The sequence below is a fragment of the Polyodon spathula genome, chromosome 9 (assembly GCF_017654505.1).
Source record: "Polyodon spathula isolate WHYD16114869_AA chromosome 9, ASM1765450v1, whole genome shotgun sequence".
In the NCBI taxonomy this organism is placed as follows: Eukaryota; Metazoa; Chordata; class Actinopteri; order Acipenseriformes; family Polyodontidae; genus Polyodon; species Polyodon spathula.
In genome coordinates this window covers 8,569,342-8,584,513 of record NC_054542.1, presented here as the reverse complement: position 1 = coordinate 8,584,513, position 15,172 = coordinate 8,569,342, and the positions used below count along the sequence as shown (strand labels likewise).

The 15,172-nt window shown below is 44.0% G+C and overlaps 1 long non-coding RNA gene across 2 annotated transcripts in view; it reads left to right on the top strand.

Moving 5' to 3' along the window:
• The window catches only part of LOC121320392, a 106,045-nt gene that overhangs the window by 28,292 nt on the left and 62,581 nt on the right, over positions 1-15,172 (top strand). The window contains exons 1-4 of one of the 2 annotated variants that reach the window (XR_005950837.1): positions 623-1,568; positions 2,201-2,384; positions 8,701-8,746; positions 14,994-15,170. This is a non-coding gene — a long non-coding RNA (uncharacterized LOC121320392). Of the gene's footprint in view, positions 1-622; positions 1,569-2,200; positions 2,385-8,700; positions 8,747-14,993; positions 15,171-15,172 lie in introns of those variants that run through there. The other variant, XR_005950838.1, reaches the window with a different exon arrangement.

Genomic DNA, 15,172 nt, shown 5'->3' with positions numbered 1-15,172 from the left:
ATTTAGACTTGCTTTCAACTTTCAAGCCTTATTATTAGTTTGACAGAGCGTGAAAGAGCTACATTTCTAGCTGCCTAACCTCGTTCTCCTCACTTCTTTCTTGTTTTTTTTTTTTATTTTAGGTATGCTCTGTGCTAACTACCCTTTTAAAATCAGTATCCTGTTCATTTTTTATTATTATGTAAAGATGTGGAAATACAAGGAAAGTCACTTCTATCTTTATGACAGCAAGTGTTCCTTCTTGTGTCAGAATTACCAGAACGTGGTCCGATCCAACCACCACATCACAATTCACCATTATCATTTTACAGCAAGACAAAATTGTTTTAAATCTAATTGTGTGAGGAAAAAAAATTTGTTGCAGTGATTTTTAAATTTTTTTAACAGCTCTCGCAAATGGCATACTAAATCTTGTTGCATTTAGCCTGCCAGTGAAAGACGAGTAGAGTATTATAATAATTGATATTGTATTCACTGCGGTTTGTGCATTCGCACCCATTCTGTTGGTGCAGTTAGAGGGCACTTTAAAGGTTTTTGTGTTTATTTATTTTTTCGGTATGGCTGTCACAGATGGGAAACAAGCAGGGGGTGTATGTCATACTTTAACCTCGCGAACAAAAGAATTTGCAACGACCATTATATGAAATGTTTCCCCGGTAAAAGCGCATTGGCATTTCAATGGGCTGCTGTCCTGTGAGCGGAGAGCGGGAGTAAGGATTCAGCTTGCTTAATGCGCGAACCTTGATTTCTGTAAAAAATTAAAAAGGAGGGTTCGCCTTGACGATTGAACAATTAGCTCTGAGCGGCGATTCATTAGAAAACAGTTTTGAGAGTGTGGTTTGGTTTTTGTATTTTTTTTGGATTGTGCTGGAATTTTTCATTTTCTGCCGCAGCTGCTGCTTCTCTCTCGGCGCCGCAGAGAGGAGCTCAGGCTAGCAGATGGTCACAGGGTAGCTCTGCACTAACAGAGCAGCGTTCCTTAGGAGTCGTGGGAAAACCTTTGGATGTACTCTCCTGCCTTCTGCTCTGGGTATTCAGAGAGCCGGGGAGCTGAGACGGGCTTAATAAAGACAAAACAAAGACACGAATACAAAGGAAACAGTGTGTAGTGAGGGGAGGGGTAATAATAATGCTTTATCATTGAAAAGAACTGGGGTCACATAAGCTGCCTTTGCTAATAGCTTTGGTTTGATAAAATAAAGAATTGAAACAACAACAAAAAAAAAACCCAAGCATGATACCATGAGTATCTCTTAATAAATAATTAGGGGAGGGGGGACGGGGGGGTTTAAATTCAGATTTATTTCTCACTCCGGTGAAGGAATGAATTTGTATTTTTATGGTTGTCATTACTGCATGTGAAAGTGCTAAAGGAACGTGTTTGAACACATTTCCACGGCATCTGCAGAATCTTTGAATTTGTAATCAGAACCCGTGATCAGAATCTCCTAGATGATTCCTGTAATGTGATTGATCGCATCTCGAGCCTTTTCTGGACATGTCATATACAGATGCGTGGATAAGAATGAAGTGTCTTGATAAAGACACACAGATAAAGCGTCTGGATGGTGAGTGTGACGAAGGGCTCTTCCTCTGATTTCATATTGTTTGTAGCAGCGGGGCTTGAATTTGACATTCTCTTCAAAGCTTTGTGTTTGTTAAAGTATGTGTCTGCTGTAGAGAGTTTGTTACAAATTAAACCAGAAATCCATGGACTAAGACGGAATTCGCTCTGTAATTGCAAATGCCAAACTCAGGGATGTCACTTTTTTTTAAAGAGACAGCAGATTTCCTTAATGGTCTTGTGAGAATATTTTATCCTGATGTTCACTAGAAAAGGAAAGCTTGTTATTTGTGTTATTTGGTGTGCAGTCTGTTATATATGAAGCTTACTGGTTCATGCCATCAGGGGCCTTGAATGTACAAACAGTGGGACATGTTGTTAACTTGTCTGTCACATATTCGCTGGATTTGTATTGTTTCAGGACACACACGTGTTTAATTGCATTAAAAAACCTGGAAGTAAATCTTTGCATCTAATAAGGGTAAAGATAGAAACGATGTATTTATTTATTTATTTTAATGGCTAATAGTATTTTGACTTGATCAGCTGGTTTTAGCTGCAGATTTCCTTTTTAATGGTAGCGTTGCAGCTTTCTCAAGCGAGCGGCTGATTTATTTTTCATTGATTTGTTTTTAGTGGCTCAGAGGATAAGTGATGGTCCATTGCCCTGCCTGTGATCGTGGCCTCCGTTTTGCTCAGCTTTGTGATCTGTGGCAGCCGGGGAGTTATAAGAAGTTGTCTTGCCAGTTGTTAAAGGGTTCTTCAGCCTGTGTCAGTTTTGTTCTGTCCTTCTCCACTGTCTGCTCTCCCTAAAGAGAAGGTAAGCATTCACAGTGTCCAGGGTATAGATCCCAGAACGGATCAGAGAAGTCCTGGGTTTGGTTGCTGGCTCAGCCAGTGACCTGCTGTGCTGCCCTGGGCACTTCACTTCACTCCGCTTTCACGTGCGTCTGTCTTCCTTACAGGAGTCATAACCAAGCCTTTCAATTCAGTCACCTTTTTACTTTCCCTGCTAGTCCCCTCAGCCCTGTTCTAAAGAGCTTTTTTTTCACTTGTTATTGTTTTTTCTTTGGGATCTGCTCTTCTAAGCACAGTGTAAAGGGTTTAAGAAAGGTAGGCTGTTCTTTCTTGGTATCTAGTGACTGTACTGTCGGTCATGTAGCTTGACTGCACATATATAAAGAAACCTTAGAGCCAAGAATAGAGGGGATACCTGTGAAGTACTGTAGCCTTGTTATCAGAGCTAGCTGTCAGTCCTCGCCATGCCCCTGACCTTGGACACTCTTTTCACCGAAGAGGTCACGCTCAGTTCACAATGCTGCAGCCCCTTACTGGAGACACTGCTGGTATATACAGTAATATACAACTAGCGGCTCTCACCAGGGAAAACAATGCTGCAGCCCCTTACTGGAGACACTGCTGGTATATACAGTAATATACAACTAGCAGCTCTCACCGGGGAAAACAATGCTGCAGCCCCTTACTGGAGACACTGCTGGTATATACAGTAATATACAACTAGCAGCTCTCACCAGGGAAAACAATGCTGCAGCCCCTTACTGGAGACACTGCTGGTATATACAGTAATATACAACTAGCAGCTCTCACCAGGGAAAACAATGCTGCAGCCCCTTACTGGAGACACTGCTGGTATATACAGTAATATACAACTAGCAGCTCTCACCAGGGAAAACAATGCTGCAGCCCCTTACTGGAGACACTGCTGGTATATACAGTAATATACAACTAGCGGCTCTCACCAGGGAAAACAATGCTGCAGCCCCTTACTGGAGACACTGCTGGTATATACAGTAATATACAACTAGCAGCTCTCACCAGGGAAAACAATGCTGCAGCCCCTTACTGGAGACACTGCTGGTATATACAGTAATATACAACTAGCAGCTCTCACCAGGGAAAACAATGCTGCAGCCCCTTACTGGAGACACTGCTGGTATATACAGTAATATACAACTAGCAGCTCTCACCAGGGAAAACAATGCTGCAGCCCCTTACTGGAGACACTGCTGGTATATACAGTAATATACAACTAGCAGCTCTCACCAGGGAAAACAATGCTGCAGCCCCTTACTGGAGACACTGCTGGTATATACAGTAATATACAACTAGCAGCTCTCACCAGGGAAAACAATGCTGCAGCCCCTTACTGGAGACACTGCTGGTATATACAGTAATATACAACTAGCAGCTCTCACCAGGGAAAACAATGCTGCAGCCCCTTACTGGAGACACTGCTGGTATATTCAGTAATATACAACTAGCAGCTCTCACCAGGGAAAACAATGCTGCAGCCCCTTACTGGAGACACTGCTGGTATATACAGTAATATACAACTAGCAGCTCTCACCAGGGAAAACAATGCTGGCAGGCTGGAATTTCAGTTGTAATAAATACCACTGTTAAGCTTAACAGTTTAAAACACCTCAAGTCCATCCATGATCCCCAAAACCTGTGGTCAGATATTGCAATGTACTGCAGTGTTGTTAGCATTTCACAGCCACACTGCACAGTGGGGTGGGGGGGTTAGCATTTCACAGCCACACTGCACAGTGGGGTGGGGGGGTTAGCATTTCACAGCCACACTGCACAGTGGGGTGGGGGGGTTAGCATTTCACAGCCACACTGCACAGTGGGGTGGGGGGGTTAGCATTTCACAGCCACACTGCACAGTGGGGTGGGGGGGTTAGCATTTCACAGCCACACTGCACAGTGGGGTGGGGGGGTTAGCATTTCACAGCCACACTGCACAGTGGGGTGGGGGGGGGTTAGCATTTCACAGCCACACTGCACAGTGGGGTGGGGGGGGGTTAGCATTTCACAGCCACACTGCATGAATGTATGAATTTTCAACTTGACATTTCCAGTTGGTTTCCACTGTACTTGCGCACACAGTTTATATACAGTAGCAGCTACCCTTTTAAAAAACGTATCCTGTTCATTTGTCCTGATATTTGACACAAGGGCAGCTGTCAGCAGTGTTCCATTTTCACGCTTCCCTCCCCGGAACTGAAATGTTGTAGCTGAAGTGAGCCATGAAGATGTTATCACTTCATTCACCTGTACAGCACTGCAGTGGAACAGAGTGACCGCACCGCTCCCTCACAGTCACAGAGCTCTTTATAAACCACTTCATTCACCTGTACAGCACTGCAGTGGAACAGAGTGACCGCACCGCTCCCTGCACAGTCACAGAGCTCTTTATAAACCACTTCATTCACCTGTACAGCACTGCAGTGGAACAGAGTGACCGCACCGCTCCTGCACAGTCACAGAGCTCTTTATAAACCACTTCATTCACCTGTACAGCACTGCAGTGGAACAGAGTGACCGCACCGCTCCTGCACAGTCACAGAGCTCTTTATAAACCACTTCATTCACCTGTACAGCACTGCAGTGGAACAGAGTGACCGCACCGCTCCTGCACAGTCACAGAGCTCTTTATAAACCACTTCATTCACCTGTACAGCACTGCAGTGGAACAGAGTGACCGCACCGCTCCTGCACAGTCACAGAGCTCTTTATAAACCACTTCATTCACCTGTACAGCACTGCAGTGGAACAGAGTGACCGCACCGCTCCTGCACAGTCACAGAGCTCTTTATAAACCACTTCATTCACCTGTACAGCACTGCAGTGGAACAGAGTGACCGCACCGCTCCTGCACAGTCACAGAGCTCTTTATAAACCACTTCATTCACCTGTACAGCACTGCAGTGGAACAGAGTGACCGCACCGCTCCTGCACAGTCACAGAGCTCTTTATAAACCACTTCATTCACCTGTACAGCACTGCAGTGGAACAGAGTGACCGCACCGCTCCTGCACAGTCACAGAGCTCTTTATAAACCACTTCATTCACCTGTACAGCACTGCAGTGGAACAGAGTGACCGCACCGCTCCTGCACAGTCACAGAGCTCTTTATAAACCACTTCATTCACCTGTACAGCACTGCAGTGGAACAGAGTGACCGCACCGCTCCTGCACAGTCACAGAGCTCTTTATAAACCACTTCATTCACCTGTACAGCACTGCAGTGGAACAGAGTGACCGCACCGCTCCTGCACAGTCACAGAGCTCTTTATAAACCACTTCATTCACCTGTACAGCACTGCAGTGGAACAGAGTGACCGCACCGCTCCTGCACAGTCACAGAGCTCTTTATAAACCACTTCATTCACCTGTACAGCACTGCAGTGGAACAGAGTGACCGCACCGCTCCTGCACAGTCACAGAGCTCTTTATAAACCACTTCATTCACCTGTACAGCACTGCAGTGGAACAGAGTGACCGCACCGCTCCTGCACAGTCACAGAGCTCTTTATAAACCACTTCATTCACCTGTACAGCACTGCAGTGGAACAGAGTGACCGCACCGGCACAGTCACAGAGCTCTTTATAAACCACTTCATTCACCTGTACAGCACTGCAGTGGAACAGAGTGACCGCACCGCTCCTGCACAGTCACAGAGCTCTTTATAAACCACTTCATTCACCTGTACAGCACTGCAGTGGAACAGAGTGACCGCACCGCTCCTGCACAGTCACAGAGCTCTTTATAAACCACTTCATTCACCTGTACAGCACTGCAGTGGAACAGAGTGACCGCACCGCTCCTGCACAGTCACAGAGCTCTTTATAAACCACTTCATTCACCTGTACAGCACTGCAGTGGAACAGAGTGACCGCACCGCTCCTGCACAGTCACAGAGCTCTTTATAAACCACTTCATTCACCTGTACAGCACTGCAGTGGAACAGAGTGACCGCACCGCTCCTGCACAGTCACAGAGCTCTTTATAAACCACTTCATTCACCTGTACAGCACTGCAGTGGAACAGAGTGACCGCACCGCTCCTGCACAGTCACAGAGCTCTTTATAAACCACTTCATTCACCTGTACAGCACTGCAGTGGAACAGAGTGACCGCACCGCTCCTGCACAGTCACAGAGCTCTTTATAAACCACTTCATTCACCTGTACAGCACTGCAGTGGAACAGAGTGACCGCACCGCTCCTGCACAGTCACAGAGCTCTTTATAAACCACTTCATTCACCTGTACAGCACTGCAGTGGAACAGAGTGACCGCACCGCTCCTGCACAGTCACAGAGCTCTTTATAAACCACTTCATTCACCTGTACAGCACTGCAGTGGAACAGAGTGACCGCACCGCTCCTGCACAGTCACAGAGCTCTTTATAAACCACTTCATTCACCTGTACAGCACTGCAGTGGAACAGAGTGACCGCACCGCTCCTGCACAGTCACAGAGCTCTTTATAAACCACTTCATTCACCTGTACAGCACTGCAGTGGAACAGAGTGACCGCACCGCTCCTGCACAGTCACAGAGCTCTTTATAAACCACTTCATTCACCTGTACAGCACTGCAGTGGAACAGAGTGACCGCACCGCTCCTGCACAGTCACAGAGCTCTTTATAAACTGTTGAAACAGTTGTTCTGCTGTTTATTGCTTGTTGCCCATCATTGGTGTTTGAGGTGAGTGCGTGTTTCACAGCTGTTTAATGTGACTGGAGACCCAAGGATAGCCAGTGTCTCCACAGCACCCTTCCCACAGAGATGTATTAACCCTGCCCAGGGTTACAACCTCACGAGGAGAATGCTGCAGCTACTGGTGCTTTCATACCCTCCTACAAGTTTGGGAGCAGTAGCCCAGTTAATAAATGGCCACAACTATCTGACAAAAAACAGCAAAACAGTTATAGATGTAGAGCGTGCGGCTATGTAGTGACAATTCCAAAAAAATGAATGTTGCTGTGAAATTGTAACTCTTGCAGAGCTGGCAGGATAGACCTTCAATTAACTTCTGATTTTGTTTTGCAGCTGGTAAAGAGCAGTTGTGATTTATTCAAACACAGCACTTACCCAACAAGGGGAACAGATCCAGCTATCAGCCCCTAGCATCACAGGTTTGGTGGGGGGGCAATTTAACCCATTAGGACCCACTTGCCTGTACAAAAGGATAGTCACACAAGCTTCAACTAATGTGATTGTCCTGCTGACATGAATAGGACCATGGGTGTTAAGAATAAAGGCGACACAGTTTTAAAACAATTTTGAAAGCATGTGTAGAGCAGTGATCAGTGATAGTGGTAAACTAACAAAGAAGCCAGATAGGCAATTAATCTGTCACCATATATATGCAGCATTACAGAGACAAGAAGCAACTTCCTGGCCAGACTCTCATGGGTAAAGCACTACAGGCAGTGAGGCTGTAACCCCCCCCTGTCCCATTCCGGGATCACTGTGATCTCCTTGTTCAAAGTGTCGGAGAGAGTTGCTGCTTTGAGCTCTTTCAATGCGGGGCTGACTGAAGACTTTAGCTGATTTATTAGCAATCTGCTGCAGTGTACTAAGCAAGCCCCCCGGTGTGCTGCTGTATGTAGAGACTGATTGAGAGTGTGCCACAGCACTAAAGCAAGGGAACAAAACAAGCAACAAAATAAACACTGTTACCTGCAATTTCAATTCTAACATCATCTTTTAACATCAAAATCATTGAATCCACCCATAATCCTCATTCATGACCGCTCTAAACAGCATGCAAAGGCAAAGAGGGTTGCAGCTGCACAGTATTGTAGCTGGTGTTTTTGTTTTTTGCTCCAGTAGTTTTCAGGGAGAGGCTGTGGTGATGTGTTGTGTGCAGAGATCCTCAGGGTGCTTGCTGTGCCTCTCTATCCATGTAATATACTGTGCACGTCCAGTTGTTGCATTGTGCTGTCGCTTATAAAAGTTAACCACGGTAGGTTTGCGCTGTAATTTTGCAGTTTTCCCCCCATGCTTTTCTCATGTTCTGCTGTGCATTTCCCTTACTAGCCAGGTTTGCCATGGTTTTAACATGCTTTACCGTACCTCTCTGTGCATCACAGTGCTTACCCTTGCTTTCACTGTGTTTTATTACACTCTGCTATGCTTTCACTATTGCATTGCTTTGTATTTTCTTGAGTTTGTTTTAGTGTTGAGATCAATCAGTGAGACACAGCCTTAGGCTTACCAAAAGAAAATAACTAGACAGTAATAAAGGAAAACAAATAGCCAGTCGTGTTTCAGTCATTTCTTTGGGTTTATGTAACAGCGGAACTGCTTCTTTCTTTCAGAAGGACAACACAGAGAAATTGACTGGATTCACCTGACTCTTGTATGGTAAGTATAAACTTTGGCTGAAGCCACCACCTTCCCTTCAAGTCCTTACCTTTTAATTCTAGTGTATTTGCATAGCTAGCAGAATTGTTTTGTTGTAATTGTGTTCTGTTACGTTTCACATTACAGTTGTTTTTAGTAGTCATGCCCATATTATCATACTTGGATTGCTGCATATCAATTCTTATATCAAGGTCAGCTACCCGGGTATCAGGGTTTTATTGTGCTGACAAGGTCAGCTACCCGGGTATCAGGGTTTTATTGTACTGACAAGGTCAGCTACCCGGGTATTAGGGTTTTATTGTGCTGACAAGGTCAGCTACCCAGGTATCAGGGTTTTATTGCTGTTAGAAACTGCTACACTGTGGCTTTGTAATGTTCTGTTCACTTGGCCAGCAGCCATCCTCTTAGGGGGTGAGGAAACAGTTCAGTCTCTTAAGGGGCTGAGAAAAGAGTTTAGTTTTTGCTCATCAAAACACATGCTGTTCTGATCTGCTGGTTGTGTTGTGTGATGCGGGCTCCAGTTTGAAATGTATTGGTCTTGGTGTATGCAGTTAGCTCTCTTCAGAGTGCACCTCCTCTCCTGTAATTGGGCTTGGTGTATGCAGTTAGCTCTCTTCAGGGTGCACCTCCTCTCCTGTAATTGGGCTTGGTGTATGCAGTTAGCTCTCTTCAGAGTGCACCTCCTCTCCTGTAATTGGGCTTGGTGTATGCAGTTAGCTCTCTTCAGAGTGCACCTCCTCTCCTGTAATTGGGCTTGGTGTATGCAGTTAGCTCTCTTCAGAGTGCACCTCCTCTCCTGTAATTGGGCTTGGTGTATGCAGTTAGCTCTCTTCAGAGTGCACCTCCTCTCCTGTAATTGGGCTTTGTGTATGCAGTTAGCTCTCTTCAGAGTGCACCTCCTCTCCTGTAATTGGGCTTGGTGTATGCAGTTAGCTCTCTTCAGAGTGCACCTCCTCTCCTGTAATTGGGCTTGGTGTATGCAGTTAGCTCTCTTCAGAGTGCACCTCCTCTCCTGTAATTGGGCTTGGTGTATGCAGTTAGCTCTCTTCAGAGTGCACCTCCTCTCCTGTAATTGGGCTTGGTGTATGCAGTTAACTGTCTACAGCACCCCTCCTATAAAAGAGGTAGTCAGAACACAACAGCTTGATTTGCTGAATTGGGCTTAATAAAGTATGAATTTGGTCCTTCCACTCATGGGTTAAGTAGTTGTATATCTTTCAGAAATTCCTGTATGATTCCTGTCTTTTATTGTCACGAATAATAATGTGCAAGCAGGCCGGATTCCTACAGGAAACAGGAATGTTTCTATTGGGCAGGATTCTGAAAGGGTTTTTACTGCAGATCTGCTGCATGTGTTTTTCTTTTCTGTCTCTAGCTGTAGCTGTAGGTTTTGGTTACAGGAACCTGTTTGCACATACAGTTATGTTTAAGTAATTACCGGTAATTAACAAGGTATAAACAGCTCACCTTTAGACATGGGTTTCTAATATGAAGAAGCGTGTTTGCAGAGTTTGGACAGAGACCAAATCTCAAAGCCAGTGGAATGTGTATTAACCCTTCGCAGTCTGGGTCAGTCTGAGTGCATGAACAGCACATTGAATGATGTGATAGGAGCTTCATGAACAGCACATTGAATGATGTGATAGGAGCTTCATGAACAGCACATTGAATGATGTGATAGGAGCTTCATGAACAGCACATTGAATGATGTGATAGGAGCTTCATGAACAGCACATTGAATGATGTGATAGGAGCTTCATGAACAGCACATTGAATGATGTGATAGGAGCTTCATGAACAGCACATTGAATGATGTGATAGGAGCTTCATGAACAGCACATTGAATGATGTGATAGGAGCTTCATGAACAGCACATTGAATGATGTGATAGGAGCTTCATGAACAGCACATTGAATGATGTGATAGGAGCTTCATGAACAGCACATTGAATGATGTGATAGGAGCTTCATGAACAGCACATTGAATGATGTGATAGGAGCTTCATGAACAGCACATTGAATGATGTGATAGGAGCTTCATGAACAGCACATTGAATGATGTGATAGGAGCTTCATGAACAGCACATTGAATGATGTGATAGGAGCTTCATGAACAGCACATTGAATGATGTGATAGGAGCTTCATGAACAGCACATTGAATGATGTGATAGGAGCTTCATGAACAGCACATTGAATGATGTGATAGGAGCTTCATGAACAGCACATTGAATGATGTGATAGGAGCTTCATGAACAGCACATTGAATGATGTGATAGGAGCTTCATGAACAGCACATTGAATGATGTGATAGGAGCTTCATGAACAGCACATTGAATGATGTGATAGGAGCTTCATGAACAGCACATTGAATGATGTGATAGGAGCTTCATGAACAGCACATTGAATGATGTGATAGGAGCTTCATGAACAGCACATTGAATGATGTGATAGGAGCTTCATGAACAGCACATTGAATGATGTGATAGGAGCTTCATGAACAGCACATTGAATGATGTGATAGGAGCTTCATGAACAGCACATTGATGTGATAGGAGCTTCATGAACAGCACATTGAATGATGTGATAGGAGCTTCATGAACAGCACATTGAATGATGTGATAGGAGCTTCATGCAATAGGAGCTTCATGAACAGCACATTGAATGATAGGAGCTTCATGAACAGCACATTGAATGATGTGATAGGAGCTTCATGAACAGCACATTGAATGATGTGATAGGAGCTTCATGAACAGCACATTGAATGATGTGATAGGAGCTTCATGAACAGCACATTGAATGATGTGATAGGAGCTTCATGAACAGCACATTGAATGATGTGATAGGAGCTTCATGAACAGCACATTGAATGATGTGATAGGAGCTTCATGAACAGCACATTGAATGATGTGATAGGAGCTTCATGAACAGCACATTGAATGATGTGATAGGAGCTTCATGAACAGCACATTGAATGATGTGATAGGAGCTTCATGAACAGCACATTGAATGATGTGATAGGAGCTTCATGAACAGCACATTGAATGATGTGATAGGAGCTTCATGAACAGCACATTGAATGATGTGATAGGAGCTTCATGAACAGCACATTGAATGATGTGATAGGAGCTTCATGAACAGCACATTGAATGATGTGATAGGAGCTTCATGAACAGCACATTGAATGATGTGATAGGAGCTTCATGAACAGCACATTGAATGATGTGATAGGAGCTTCATGAACAGCACATTGAATGATGTGATAGGAGCTTCATGAACAGCACATTGAATGATGTGATAGGAGCTTCATGAACAGCACATTGAATGATGTGATAGGAGCTTCATGAACAGCACATTGAATGATGTGATAGGAGCTTCATGAACAGCACATTGAATGATGTGATAGGAGCTTCATGAACAGCACATTGAATGATGTGATAGGAGCTTCATGAACAGCACATTGAATGATGTGATAGGAGCTTCATGAACAGCACATTGAATGATGTGATAGGAGCTTCATGAACAGCACATTGAATGATGTGATAGGAGCTTCATGAACAGCACATTGAATGATGTGATAGGAGCTTCATGAACAGCACATTGAATGATGTGATAGGAGCTTCATGAACAGCACATTGAATGATGTGATAGGAGCTTCATGAACAGCACATTGAATGATGTGATAGGAGCTTCATGAACAGCACATTGAATGATGTGATAGGAGCTTCATGAACAGCACATTGAATGATGTGATAGGAGCTTCATGAACAGCACATTGAATGATGTGATAGGAGCTTCATGAACAGCACATTGAATGATGTGATAGGAGCTTCATGAACAGCACATTGAATGATGTGATAGGAGCACATTGAATGATGTGATTCATGAACAGCACATTGAATGATGTGATAGGAGCTTCATGAACAGCACATTGAATGATGTGATAGGAGCTTCATGAACAGCACATTGAATGATGTGATAGGAGCTTCATGAACAGCACATTGAATGATGTGATAGGAGCTTCATGAACAGCACATTGAATGATGTGATAGGAGCTTCATGAACAGCACATTGAATGATGTGATAGGAGCTTCATGAACAGCACATTGAATGATGTGATAGGAGCTTCATGAACAGCACATTGAATGATGTGATAGGAGCTTCATGAACAGCACATTGAATGATGTGATAGGAGCTTCATGAACAGCACATTGAATGATGTGATAGGAGCTTCATGAACAGCACATTGAATGATGTGATAGGAGCTTCATGAACAGCACATTGAATGATGTGATAGGAACTTTGTGGAATGCACCTGCATCTCTTTCAAAAAAATTGCAGATATTAGATATTTATAAAATACACTAACTGATGATTGTGCCTCCTTTGTGAATACAATGTGAGACACGAGGAAGTGAACTCAGTCAGTCCCATGCTGTATATGGAAAGTGGAGTTCAATTAAACTGCAGTGAATGTATTTGATTTGTTCTCCAGAGCTAATGCAGACCTATGAGTGACCCAGTTGGCCTCCCTTTATGTAGAACAGAGTGCAATGTTCTAACTGCTGAATTTACCTGAAAGTGGCTTTTACTGCCATCTACTGGGACAAATGTATGAAAAAAACAAAATCAAACTTAAACAAAAAAAAGGCTGGTCAAACAAACCACATCACAACCAATCTTCTTGTCATTAACAAAAACAACAGAAAAGGACTTCCTTCAGACTCGTTAGACACCCTGTGTGTGTGTGTGAACCCGTCCTGCAGCTGTTCTCACAGGCACCCTGTGTGTGTGTGTGTGTGTGTGTGTGTGTGTGTGTGAACCCGTCCTGCAGCTGTTCTCACAGGCACCCTGTGTGTGTGTGTTTGTGTGTGTGTGTGTGTGTGTGTGTGTGTGTGTGTGTGTGTGTGTGTGTGTGTGTGTGTGTGTGTGTGTGTGTGTGTGTGTGTGTGTGAACCCGTCCTGCAGCTGTTCTAATCCCAAGGCATGGAATAAGGCTGTCCCGTGTAAGCGTGTGCTGTACGCTGCTCGTTTTGGTTTCATACTCATTGTTTGGCCGTTCCCAAACCCAGACACTAAATTAATGAAGTGAGGTTTTATTTGTTTAGTTATTACTTTCTTTTTTAAGTGCAAGAGGCTGCAGTTACGGAACACATTTACAAAAATGTGAAAAGTGGCAGCCTTTATAAAACGGATAACATTTCAAAATAATGGCTGCAGGAATCCCATAGGAATAACAGCTGAATATCTTCTGCACTGCCTCTGAGTTCACAGGAATAACAGCTGAATATCTTCTGCGCTGCCTCTGAGTTCACAGGAATAACAGCTGAATATCTTCTGCGCTGCCTCTGAGTTCACAGGAATAACAGCTGAATATCTTCTGCGCTGCCTCTGAGTTCACAGGAATAACAGCTGAATATCTTCTGCACTGCCTCTGAGTTCACAGGAATAACAGCTGAATATCTTCTGCGCTGCCTCTGAGTTCACAGGAATAACAGCTGAATATCTTCTGCGCTGCCTCTAAGTTCACAGGAATAACAGCTGAATATCTTCTGCGCTGCCTCTGAGTTCACAGGAATAACAGCTGAATATCTTCTGCGCTGCCTCTGAGTTCTGAGATCTGTTCATTCATTCAGTGGATTGAATTACCCGTATTCATTCCAGGTTTCATCATACAGGTTTCACATGTATAAAGCAGGCATTCATACATGAATTAACACATCTCAAAATCCCCTGGTGGGCGAGTGAGAGGGTATGAAATCGGCATGAATTAACAGGGCTAAATTCAAAGTGAATGACTTCACCGAGGAAGTGCACATGATATTCAGGTGCTGTTCCTGTGAGATTCAGCTGGAATGCATTATGAGTTTGAGGAGAAGTGAGTGCTGTCACATCATGGATTTAGATGATAATGTTGTATTTATGTTTTTTTAAATACATGTAAATATGCCTATTCAATGTGCTGTTAAACAAAGACTCAGTAAAGGTGTGCTCTCAGCTTGTGGGGTTACCAGTTGTCTCATCTCAGAATGAAAGCAATCAGATATAAACAGCTTCTTATTTTGTATTCTAGTTCAAATCTGTCCTCAGTCTCCACTGGGGTGGCACTAATTACAATCCGCTGAGTCGGTTTGTTTGTCGGCTTCCTAACTGTGTTTTAACACACACTTTCATATTTTTAAGTGGGACACTTTTCCGCTAGTCTGGTTTGTTCCCCTAAAAGGCACCAGCTGTCTTTTCTTGTTAACAGGCAATGGCAGTGACCTGTGAAATCGGTGCGTTCTTGTGAAGTGGAAGCGCTCCCAGCTGACATGTGCACACTGCACTGGATCCTGGGATTTCACTTTGCAGTAGCGCTGCAGATGGACCTTCCTAGTCGTTGAAAGTGATCTCATCTCACCCACAATGCTCTTGGAAACGACTTGCTGT